Raw genomic sequence first — 13,243 nt, forward strand, 5'->3', positions numbered from 1 at the left:
CCCAATCTCCCAACTCATCCCACCACCACCACCCCATGGCTTCCCACACTTGGTGTCCATACGTTTGTTCTCTACCTCTGTGTCTCTATTTCTTCCCTGCAAACCAGTTCATCTGTACCATTTTTAGGCTCCACATATATGCATTAATATACAATATTTGTTTTCCTCTTTCTGACTTACTTCATTCTGTATGACAGTCTCTCGATCCATCGATGTCTCTACAAATGACCCAGTTTCATTCCTTTTTATGGCCGAGTCATATTCCATTTTATATATGTACCACATCTTTATCCATTCATCTGTCTGTGGGCATTTAGGTTGCTTCCATTACCTGGCTATTGTAAATAGTGCTGCAACGAACATTGTGGTGAATGTGCCTTTTTGAAATACGGTTTTCTCTGGGTATATGCCCAGAAGTGGGATTGCTGGATCAGATGGTAATTCTATTTCTCGTTTTTTTAAGGAAACTCCATACTGTTCTCCATAGTGACTGTATCAATTTACATTCCCACCAATAGTGGAAGAGGGCTCCTTTTGTCCACACCCTCCCCAGAATTGGTTGTTTGTAGATTTTCTGATGATGCCGATTCTAACAGGTGTGAGGTGATACCTCATTGTAGTTTTGATTTGCATTTCTCTAATAATTAGTGCTGTTGAGCAGCTTTTCATGTGCGTCTTGGCCATCTCTGTGTCTCCTTTGAAGAAACGTCTCTTTAGATCTTCTGCCCATTTTTTTTGGGTTGTTTGTTTTTTTAATATTAAGCTGCATGAGCTGTTTATATATATTGGAGATTAAACCTGTGTCCATTGATTCGTTTGCAACGATTTTCACCCATCCTGAGGGATGCCTTTTTCCATTCCCGTTTTTTTTAACAAAAAAGGAAAGAAAGGAAAAGAAGCAGAACACTAATGTGCGTAAAATATGCCTTTTGAAACGGTCGTTTTGAAATATGGACGTCCTTTGAATTTTTTGGTCGATATGTGACCCCAGGATTTGTTTTCAGGGCAGGTGTCATTTACAGGCCTGCAATGATTTTGAATATCAACTGACCATTAGCGTTGGGATTAAAGCTGCTGTTGTGTGAAACGGCCACAAGGTGGCAGCAGTTCACCCTTACCAAATCTGCTTACTAGGGCAAGAGAGCCTCAGTGGAAGTGGTGTTCTAGATTGGAGTTTAGAATGGAATGTACCAGGAGAAAGCCCCTCACGTTTGTCTCACTACTTCTTGTTCGTGTTTTTAATTTAAGTTTTTATTTTTTATTACAGCAAGTTTGATTACAATGTTTGGCTTGTTGTAGGTGTGGAAGATGTGGTTCTTTTACACATATACAGATGACTGTTCTTCTTGGGATCCTTTTCCCATGTACGTTATGACAGAATGTTGAGTAGTCCTCTCTTGGTATTCTGTAGGTCTTTGGTGATTATATATGTCACCTGTGTTTGTATATGTCTGTTAACCCCGATATCGTAATGAAACCAATCCTCACACCTTTCCATTGGTGAACCATAAGTTTGTTTAATGAATCTGTGATTGCCCTTCTCCGTGGAAATATCTGCCCTGGTATCCATTTTTAGGTAACACCTATAAGTGATATGATATGATATGTGTCTTTCACTTTCTGACTTACTACAAGTCACGTGATTACTTCTAGACTCATCTACGGTGCTGCAAATGGCATTGTGTCCTTTTTTCCCTTGGCTTCTCTTCTGCCTTAGCGGGGTCCATTTTCAACAATGTGATTCCCTGAGGGTTGTGGATTAGCTGACCTGGGCAGCCTTACCCTGCCGGCCCGCCCTCCCCAGGTGTGCCTCGTTGAGGTCAATATAAACAGCGCTCCAGGCAGCAATAGCCCCTGAAGCTGTGCCTGACTCCATATTCTCTGCCCCGTCAGCAGTCTCGGGGCTGTGCTGGTGGGAGGGAGTGAGGGGCCACAGCTTTGTGGGTGGCCCGGTGTGAGTGGGGTTCTGCTGGCCTTTCTGCAGGAGTTGCCAGGCTGCCGCCTGTAAAGAAGAGGATGTGTCACCCATACCTTCCGCTGGAATTTCTCTCCGGACAGAGGTGAGGAAGGAAAAAAGCAGTGGGGGCCGGGACAGGATGGGTATCTCAGGCAGGGCAATGGAAAGCTTCTGGAAGAGCGCCAGGGTCCAGGACCACGCTGGCTGGCCTGCAGGCACCAAGTTGGCCTGCGTGCTGTCGCTGGTGTGGCTCCACGGTCCTTCCTCTAGGCTTTCAAGCCCTTGTACATATTCAGGTGTTTTACCTGGAAAGGGTGGGAACAGTTCAGCAGCAGCTGGCCTGGGGCTCAGCTCACGTTTACTCACAGATGCCTCGGCACGGTCCCCCAGCTTTGCAATGAGGACGCTCCTTGTGTGGGGGGTGGGTTGCTGGCTGTATGGGTGATGGTTCCCCACCTCTGACCAATTTCAGAATTGTTTACCGCTGGAGCAAGTGCCGTGATAGGGTTTTCCTCTGTATAACTCGTGGGTTCAATTTTTTTATCTTTTTTGGTTCCAGTTAGATTTTATTCCTCTTTTATGTATTTATAAATATAAGCATGGAAATAATTCATTCCTATAAATACATCTGTGTGACGGGAAGAATTTTTTCTGTTTTATTTTTAAATTTTATTTTTTAAAATTTTGAAATTTAATTTTATTTATGTTTTTATACAGCACGTTATTATTAGTTATGTATTTTATGCATATACATGTATACAGGTCAATCCCAATCTCCCAACTCATCCCACCACCACCACCCCATGGCTTCCCACACTTGGTGTCCATACGTTTGTTCTCTACCTCTGTGTCTCTATTTCTTCCCTGCAAACCAGTTCATCTGTACCATTTTTAGGCTCCACATATATGCATTAATATACAATATTTGTTTTCCTCTTTCTGACTTACTTCATTCTGTATGACAGTCTCTCGATCCATCGATGTCTCTACAAATGACCCAGTTTCATTCCTTTTTATGGCCGAGTCATATTCCATTTTATATATGTACCACATCTTTATCCATTCATCTGTCTGTGGGCATTTAGGTTGCTTCCATTACCTGGCTATTGTAAATAGTGCTGCAACGAACATTGTGGTGAATGTGCCTTTTTGAAATACGGTTTTCTCTGGGTATATGCCCAGAAGTGGGATTGCTGGATCAGATGGTAATTCTATTTCTCGTTTTTTTAAGGAAACTCCATACTGTTCTCCATAGTGACTGTATCAATTTACATTCCCACCAATAGTGGAAGAGGGCTCCTTTTGTCCACACCCTCCCCAGAATTGGTTGTTTGTAGATTTTCTGATGATGCCGATTCTAACAGGTGTGAGGTGATACCTCATTGTAGTTTTGATTTGCATTTCTCTAATAATTAGTGCTGTTGAGCAGCTTTTCATGTGCGTCTTGGCCATCTCTGTGTCTCCTTTGAAGAAACGTCTCTTTAGATCTTCTGCCCATTTTTTTTGGGTTGTTTGTTTTTTTAATATTAAGCTGCATGAGCTGTTTATATATATTGGAGATTAAACCTGTGTCCATTGATTCGTTTGCAACGATTTTCACCCATCCTGAGGGATGCCTTTTTCCATTCCCGTTTTTTTTAACAAAAAAGGAAAGAAAGGAAAAGAAGCAGAACACTAATGTGCGTAAAATATGCCTTTTGAAACGGTCGTTTTGAAATATGGACGTCCTTTGAATTTTTTGGTCGATATGTGACCCCAGGATTTGTTTTCAGGGCAGGTGTCATTTACAGGCCTGCAATGATTTTGAATATCAACTGACCATTAGCGTTGGGATTAAAGCTGCTGTTGTGTGAAACGGCCACAAGGTGGCAGCAGTTCACCCTTACCAAATCTGGTTACTAGGGCAAGAGAGCCTCAGTGGAAGTGGTGTTCTAGATTGGAGTTTAGAATGGAATGTACCAGGAGAAAGCCCCTCACGTTTGTCTCACTACTTCTTGTTCGTGTTTTTAATTTAAGTTTTTATTTTTTATTACAGCAAGTTTGATTACAATGTTTGGCTTGTTGTAGGTGTGGAAGATGTGGTTCTTTTACACATATACAGATGACTGTTCTTCTTGGGATCCTTTTCCCATGTACGTTATGACAGAATGTTGAGTAGTCCTCTCTTGGTATTCTGTAGGTCTTTGGTGATTATATATGTCACCTGTGTTTGTATATGTCTGTTAACCCCGATATCGTAATGAAACCAATCCTCACACCTTTCCATTGGTGAACCATAAGTTTGTTTAATGAATCTGTGATTGCCCTTCTCCGTGGAAATATCTGCCCTGGTATCCATTTTTAGGTAACACCTATAAGTGATATGATATGATATGTGTCTTTCACTTTCTGACTTACTACAAGTCACGTGATTACTTCTAGACTCATCTACGGTGCTGCAAATGGCATTGTGTCCTTTTTTCCCTTGGCTTCTCTTCTGCCTTAGCGGGGTCCATTTTCAACAATGTGATTCCCTGAGGGTTGTGGATTAGCTGACCTGGGCAGCCTTACCCTGCCGGCCCGCCCTCCCCAGGTGTGCCTCGTTGAGGTCAATATAAACAGCGCTCCAGGCAGCAATAGCCCCTGAAGCTGTGCCTGACTCCATATTCTCTGCCCCGTCAGCAGTCTCGGGGCTGTGCTGGTGGGAGGGAGTGAGGGGCCACAGCTTTGTGGGTGGCCCGGTGTGAGTGGGGTTCTGCTGGCCTTTCTGCAGGAGTTGCCAGGCTGCCGCCTGTAACGAAGAGGATGTGTCACCCATACCTTCCGCTGGAATTTCTCTCCGGACAGTGGTGAGGAAGGAAAAAAGCAGTGGGGGCCGGGACAGGAGGGGTATCTCAGGCAGGGCAATGGAAAGCTTCTGGAAGAGCGCCAGGGTCCAGGACCACGCTGGCTGGCCTGCAGGCACCAAGTTGGCCTGCGTGCTGTCGCTGGTGTGGCTCCACGGTCCTTCCTCTAGGCTTTCAAGCCCTTGTACATATTCAGGTGTTTTACCTGGAAAGGGTGGGAACAGTTCAGCAGCAGCTGGCCTGGGGCTCAGCTCACGTTTACTCACAGATGCCTCGGCACGGTCCCCCAGCTTTGCAATGAGGACGCTCCTTGCGTGGGGGGTGGGTTGCTGGCTGTATGGGAGATGGTTCCCCACCTCTGACCAATTTCAGAATTGTTTACCGCTGGAGCAAGTGCCGTGATAGGGTTTTCCTCTGTATAACTCGTGGGTTCAATTTTTTTTTCTTTTTTGGTTCCAGTTAGATTTTATTCCTCTTTTATGTATTTATAAATATAAGCATGGAAATAATTCATTCCTATAAATACATCTGTGTGACGGGAAGAATTTTTTCTGTTTTATTTTTAAATTTGATTTTTTAAAATTTTGAAATTTAATTTTATTTATGTTTTTATACAGCACGTTATTATTAGTTATGTATTTTATGCATATACATGTATACAGGTCAATCCCAATCTCCCAACTCATCCCACCACCACCACCCCATGGCTTCCCACACTTGGTGTCCATACGTTTGTTCTCTACCTCTGTGTCTCTATTTCTTCCCTGCAAACCAGTTCATCTGTACCATTTTTAGGCTCCACATATATGCATTAATATACAATATTTGTTTTCCTCTTTCTGACTTACTTCATTCTGTATGACAGTCTCTCGATCCATCGATGTCTCTACAAATGACCCAGTTTCATTCCTTTTTATGGCCGAGTCATATTCCATTTTATATATGTACCACATCTTTATCCATTCATCTGTCTGTGGGCATTTAGGTTGCTTCCATTACCTGGCTATTGTAAATAGTGCTGCAACGAACATTGTGGTGAATGTGCCTTTTTGAAATACGGTTTTCTCTGGGTATATGCCCAGAAGTGGGATTGCTGGATCAGATGGTAATTCTATTTCTCGTTTTTTTAAGGAAACTCCATACTGTTCTCCATAGTGACTGTATCAATTTACATTCCCACCAATAGTGGAAGAGGGCTCCTTTTGTCCACACCCTCCCCAGAATTGGTTGTTTGTAGATTTTCTGATGATGCCGATTCTAACAGGTGTGAGGTGATACCTCATTGTAGTTTTGATTTGCATTTCTCTAATAATTAGTGCTGTTGAGCAGCTTTTCATGTGCGTCTTGGCCATCTCTGTGTCTCCTTTGAAGAAACGTCTCTTTAGATCTTCTGCCCATTTTTTTTGGGTTGTTTGTTTTTTTAATATTAAGCTGCATGAGCTGTTTATATATATTGGAGATTAAACCTGTGTCCATTGATTCGTTTGCAACGATTTTCACCCATCCTGAGGGATGCCTTTTTCCATTCCCGTTTTTTTTAACAAAAAAGGAAAGAAAGGAAAAGAAGCAGAACACTAATGTGCGTAAAATATGCCTTTTGAAACGGTCGTTTTGAAATATGGACGTCCTTTGAATTTTTTGGTCGATATGTGACCCCAGGATTTGTTTTCAGGGCAGGTGTCATTTACAGGCCTGCAATGATTTTGAATATCAACTGACCATTAGCGTTGGGATTAAAGCTGCTGTTGTGTGAAACGGCCACAAGGTGGCAGCAGTTCACCCTTACCAAATCTGGTTACTAGGGCAAGAGAGCCTCAGTGGAAGTGGTGTTCTAGATTGGAGTTTAGAATGGAATGTACCAGGAGAAAGCCCCTCACGTTTGTCTCACTACTTCTTGTTCGTGTTTTTAATTTAAGTTTTTATTTTTTATTACAGCAAGTTTGATTACAATGTTTGGCTTGTTGTAGGTGTGGAAGATGTGGTTCTTTTACACATATACAGATGACTGTTCTTCTTGGGATCCTTTTCCCATGTACGTTATGACAGAATGTTGAGTAGTCCTCTCTTGGTATTCTGTAGGTCTTTGGTGATTATATATGTCACCTGTGTTTGTATATGTCTGTTAACCCCGATATCGTAATGAAACCAATCCTCACACCTTTCCATTGGTGAACCATAAGTTTGTTTAATGAATCTGTGATTGCCCTTCTCCGTGGAAATATCTGCCCTGGTATCCATTTTTAGGTAACACCTATAAGTGATATGATATGATATGTGTCTTTCACTTTCTGACTTACTACAAGTCACGTGATTACTTCTAGACTCATCTACGGTGCTGCAAATGGCATTGTGTCCTTTTTTCCCTTGGCTTCTCTTCTGCCTTAGCGGGGTCCATTTTCAACAATGTGATTCCCTGAGGGTTGTGGATTAGCTGACCTGGGCAGCCTTACCCTGCCGGCCCGCCCTCCCCAGGTGTGCCTCGTTGAGGTCAATATAAACAGCGCTCCAGGCAGCAGTAGCCCCTGAAGCTGTGCCTGACTCCATATTCTCTGCCCCGTCAGCAGTCTCAGGGCTGTGCTGGTGGGAGGGAGTGAGGGGCCACAGCTTTGTGGGTGGCCCGGTGTGAGTGGGGTTCTGCTGGCCTTTCTGCAGGAGTTGCCAGGCTGCCGCCTGTAACGAAGAGGATGTGTCACCCATACCTTCCGCTGGAATTTCTCTCCGGACAGAGGTGAGGAAGGAAAAATGCAGTGGGGGCCGGGACAGGAGGGGTATCTCAGGCAGGGCAATGGAAAGCTTCTGGAAGAGCGCCAGGGTCCAGGACCACGCTGGCTGGCCTGCAGGCACCAAGTTGGCCTGCGTGCTGTCGCTGGTGTGGCTCCACGGTCCTTCCTCTAGGCTTTCAAGCCCTTGTACATATTCAGGTGTTTTACCTGGAAAGGGTGGGAACAGATCAGAAGCAGCTGGCCTGGGGCTCAGCTCACGTTTACTCACAGATGCCACGGGACGGTCCCCCAGCTTTTCAATGAGGACGCTCCTTTTGTGGGGGGTGGGTGGCTGGCTGTATGGGAGATGGTTCCCCACCTCTGACCAATTTCAGAATTGTTTACCGCTGGAGCAAGTGCCGTGATAGGGTTTTCCTCTGTATAACTCGTGGGTTCAATTTTTTTTTCTTTTTTGGTTCCAGATAGATTTTATTCCTCTTTTATGTATTTATAAATATAAGCATGGAAATAATTCATTCCTATAAATACATCTGTGTGACGGGAAGAATTTTTTCTGTTTTATTTTTAAATTTTATTTTTTAAAATTTTGAAATTTAATTTTATTTATGTTTTTATACAGCACGTTATTATTAGTTATGTATTTTATGCATATACATGTATACAGGTCAATCCCAATCTCCCAACTCATCCCACCACCACCACCCCATGGCTTCCCACACTTGGTGTCCATACGTTTGTTCTCTACCTCTGTGTCTCTATTTCTTCCCTGCAAACCAGTTCATCTGTACCATTTTTAGGCTCCACATATATGCATTAATATACAATATTTGTTTTCCTCTTTCTGACTTACTTCATTCTGTATGACAGTCTCTCGATCCATCGATGTCTCTACAAATGACCCAGTTTCATTCCTTTTTATGGCCGAGTCATATTCCATTTTATATATGTACCACATCTTTATCCATTCATCTGTCTGAGGGCATTTAGGTTGCTTCCATTACCTGGCTATTGTAAATAGTGCTGCAACGAACATTGTGGTGAATGTGCCTTTTTGAAATACGGTTTTCTCTGGGTATATGCCCAGAAGTGGGATTGCTGGATCAGATGGTAATTCTATTTCTAGTTTTTTTAAGGAAACTCCATACTGTTCTCCATAGTGACTGTATCAATTTACATTCCCACCAATAGTGGAAGAGGGCTCCTTTTGTCCACACCCTCCCCAGAATTGGTTGTTTGTAGATTTTCTGATGATGCCGATTCTAACAGGTGTGAGGTGATACCTCATTGTAGTTTTGATTTGCATTTCTCTAATAATTAGTGCTGTTGAGCAGCTTTTCATGTGCGTCTTGGCCATCTCTGTGTCTCCTTTGAAGAAACGTCTCTTTAGATCTTCTGCCCATTTTTTTTGGGTTGTTTGTTTTTTTAATATTAAGCTGCATGAGCTGTTTATATATATTGGAGATTAAACCTGTGTCCATTGATTCGTTTGCAACGATTTTCACCCATCCTGAGGGATGCCTTTTTCCATTCCCGTTTTTTTTTATCAAAAAAGGAAAGAAAGGAAAAGAAGCAGAACACTAATGTGCGTAAAATATGCATTTTGAAACGGTCGTTTTGAAATATGGATGTCCTTTGAATTTTTTGGTCGATATGTGACCCCAGGATTTGTTTTCAGGGCAGGTGTCATTTACAGGCCTGCAATGATTTTGAATATCAACTGACCATTAGTGTTGGGATTAAAGCTGCTGTTGTGTGAAACGGCCACAAGGTGGCAGCAGATCACCCTTACCAAATCTGGTTACTAGGGCAAGAGAGCCTCAGTGGAAGTGGTGTTCTAGATTGGAGTTTAGAATGGAATGTGCCAGGAGAAAGCCCCTCACGTTTGTCTCACTATTTCTTGTTCGTGTTTTTAATTTAATTTTTTATTTTTTATTACAGCAAGTTTGATTACAATGTTTGGCTTGTTGTAGGTGTGGAAGATGTGGTTCTTTTACACATATACAGATGACTGTTCTTCTTGGGATCCTTTTCCCATGTACGTTATGACAGAATGTTGAGTAGTCCTCTCTTGGTATTCTGTAGGTCTTTGGTGATTATATATGTCACCTGTGTTTGTATATGTCTGTTAACCCCGATATCATAATGAAACCAATCCTCACACCTTTCCATTGGTGAACCATAAGTTTGTTTAATGAATCTGTGATTGCCCTTCTCCGTGGAAATATCTGCCCTGGTATCCATTTTTAGGTAACACCTATAAGTGATATGATATGATATGTGTCTTTCACTTTCTGACTTACTACAAGTCACGTGATTACTTCTAGACTCATCTACGGTGCTGCAAATGGCATTGTGTCCTTTTTTCCCTTGGCTTCTCTTCTGCCTTAGCGGGGTCCATTTTCAACAATGTGATTCCCTGAGGGTTGTGGATTAGCTGACCTGGGCAGCCTTACCCTGCCGGCCCGCCCTCCCCACGTGTGCCTCGTTGAGATCAATATAAACAGAGCTCCAGGCAGCAATAGCCCCTGAAGCTGTGCCTGACTCCATATTCTCTGCCCCGTCAGCAGTCTCGGGGCTGTGCTGGTGGGAGGGAGTGAGGGGCCACAGCTTTGTGGGTGGCCCGGTGTGAGTGGGGTTCTGCTGGCCTTTCTGCAGGAGTTGCCAGGCTGCCGCCTGTAACGAAGAGGATGTGTCACCCATACCTTCCGCTGGAATTTCTCTCCGGACAGAGGTGAGGAAGGAAAAAAGCAGTGGGGGCCGGGACAGGAGGGGTATCTCAGGCAGGGCAATGGAAAGCTTCTGGAAGAGCGCCAGGGTCCAGGACCACGCTGGCTGGCCTGCAGGCACCAAGTTGGCCTGCGTGCTGTCGCTGGTGTGGCTCCACGGTCCTTCCTCTAGGCTTTCAAGCCCTTGTACATATTCAGGTGTTTTACCTGGAAAGGGTGGGAACAGATCAGAAGCAGCTGGCCTGGGGCTCAGCTCACGTTTACTCACAGATGCCTCGGGACGGTCCCCCAGCTTTTCAATGAGGATGCTCCTTTTGTGGGGGGTGGGTGGCTGGCTATATGGGAGATGGTTCCCCACCTCTGACCAATTTCAGAATTGTTTACCGCTGGAGCAAGTGCCGTGATAGGGTTTTCCTCTGTATAACTCGTGGGTTCAATTTTTTTTTCTTTTTTGGTTCCAGTTAGATTTTATTCCTCTTTTATGTATTTATAAATATAAGCATGGAAATAATTCATTCCTATAAATACATCTGTGTGACGGGAAGAATTTTTTCTGTTTTATTTTTAAATTTTATTTTTTAAAATTTTGAAATTTAAATTTATTTATGTTTTTATACAGCACGTTATTATTAGTTATGTATTTTATGCATATACATGTATACAGGTCAATCCCAATCTCCCAACTCATCCCACCACCACCACCCCATGGCTTCCCACACTTGGTGTCCATACGTTTGTTCTCTACCTCTGTGTCTCTATTTCTTCCCTGCAAACCAGTTCATCTGTACCATTTTTAGGCTCCACATATATGCATTAATATACAATATTTGTTTTCCTCTTTCTGACTTACTTCATTCTGTATGACAGTCTCTCGATCCATCGATGTCTCTACAAATGACCCAGTTTCATTCCTTTTTATGGCCGAGTCATATTCCATTTTATATATGTACCACATCTTTATCCATTCATCTGTCTGAGGGCATTTAGGTTGCTTCCATTACCTGGCTATTGTAAATAGTGCTGCAACGAACATTGTGGTGAATGTGCCTTTTTGAAATACGGTTTTCTCTGGGTATATGCCCAGAAGTGGGATTGCTGGATCAGATGGTAATTCTATTTCTAGTTTTTTTAAGGAAACTCCATACTGTTCTCCATAGTGACTGTATCAATTTACATTCCCACCAATAGTGGAAGAGGGCTCCTTTTGTCCACACCCTCCCCAGAATTGGTTGTTTGTAGATTTTCTGATGATGCCGATTCTAACAGGTGTGAGGTGATACCTCATTGTAGTTTTGATTTGCATTTCTCTAATAATTAGTGCTGTTGAGCAGCTTTTCATGTGCGTCTTGGCCATCTCTGTGTCTCCTTTGAAGAAACGTCTCTTTAGATCTTCTGCCCATTTTTTTTTGGGTTGTTTGTTTTTTTAATATTAAGCTGCATGAGCTGTTTATATATATTGGAGATTAAACCTGTGTCCATTGATTCGTTTGCAACGATTTTCACCCATCCTGAGGGATGCCTTTTTCCATTCCCGTTTTTTTTAACAAAAAAGGAAAGAAAGGAAAAGAAGCAGAACACTAATGTGCGTAAAATATGCATTTTGAAACGGTCGTTTTGAAATATGGATGTCCTTTGAATTTTTTGGTCGATATGTGACCCCAGGATTTGTTTTCAGGGCAGGTGTCATTTACAGGCCTGCAATGATTTTGAATATCAACTGACCATTAGCGTTGGGATTAAAGCTGCTGTTGTGTGAAACGGCCACAAGGTGGCAGCAGTTCACCCTTACCAAATCTGGTTACTAGGGCAAGAGAGCCTCAGTGGAAGTGGTGTTCTAGATTGGAGTTTAGAATGGAATGTGCCAGGAGAAAGCCCCTCACGTTTGTCTCACTATTTCTTGTTCGTGTTTTTAATTTAAGTTTTTATTTTTTATTACAGCAAGTTTGATTACAATGTTTGGCTTGTTGTAGGTGTGGAAGATGTGGTTCTTTTACACATATACAGATGACTGTTCTTCTTGGGATCCTTTTCCCATGTACGTTATGACAGAATGTTGAGTAGTCCTCTCTTGGTATTCTGTAGGTCTTTGGTGATTATATATGTCACCTGTGTTTGTATATGTCTGTTAACCCCGATATCGTAATGAAACCAATCCTCACACCTTTCCATTGGTGAACCATAAGTTTGTTTAATGAATCTGTGATTGCCCTTCTCCGTGGAAATATCTGCCCTGGTATCCATTTTTAGGTAACACCTATAAGTGATATGATATGATATGTGTCTTTCACTTTCTGACTTACTACAAGTCACGTGATTACTTCTAGACTCATCTACGGTGCTGCAAATGGCATTGTGTCCTTTTTTCCCTTGGCTTCTCTTCTGCCTTAGCGGGGTCCATTTTCAACAATGTGATTCCCTGAGGGTTGTGGATTAGCTGACCTGGGCAGCCTCACCCTGCCGGCCCGCCCTCCCCACGTGTGCCTCGTTGAGATCAATATAAACAGAGCTCCAGGCAGCAATAGCCCCTGAAGCTGTGCCTGACTCCATATTCTCTGCCCCGTCAGCAGTCTCGGGGCTGTGCTGGTGGGAGGGAGTGAGGGGCCACAGCTTTGTGGGTGGCCCGGTGTGAGTGGGGTTCTGCTGGCCTTTCTGCAGGAGTTGCCAGGCTGCCGCCTGTAAAGAAGAGGATGTGTCACCCATACCTTCCGCTGGAATTTCTCTCCGGACAGAGGTGAGGAAGGAAAAAAGCAGTGGGGGCCGGGACAGGAGGGGTATCTCAGGCAGGGCAATGGAAAGTTTCTGGAAGAGCGCCAGGGTCCAGGACCACGCTGGCTGGCCTGCAGGCACCAAGTTGGCCTGCGTGCTGTCGCTGGTGTGGCTCCACGGTCCTTCCTCTAGGCTTTCAAGCCCTTGTACATATTCAGGTGTTTTACCTGGAAAGGGTGGGAAGAGATCAGAAGCAGCTGGCCTGGGGCTCAGCTCACGTTTACTCACAGATGCCTCGGGCCGGTC

Source organism: Mesoplodon mirus, assembly GCF_964341445.2.
Source record: "Mesoplodon mirus genome assembly, chromosome: 13".
NCBI classification, from domain to species: Eukaryota; Metazoa; Chordata; class Mammalia; order Artiodactyla; family Ziphiidae; genus Mesoplodon; species Mesoplodon mirus.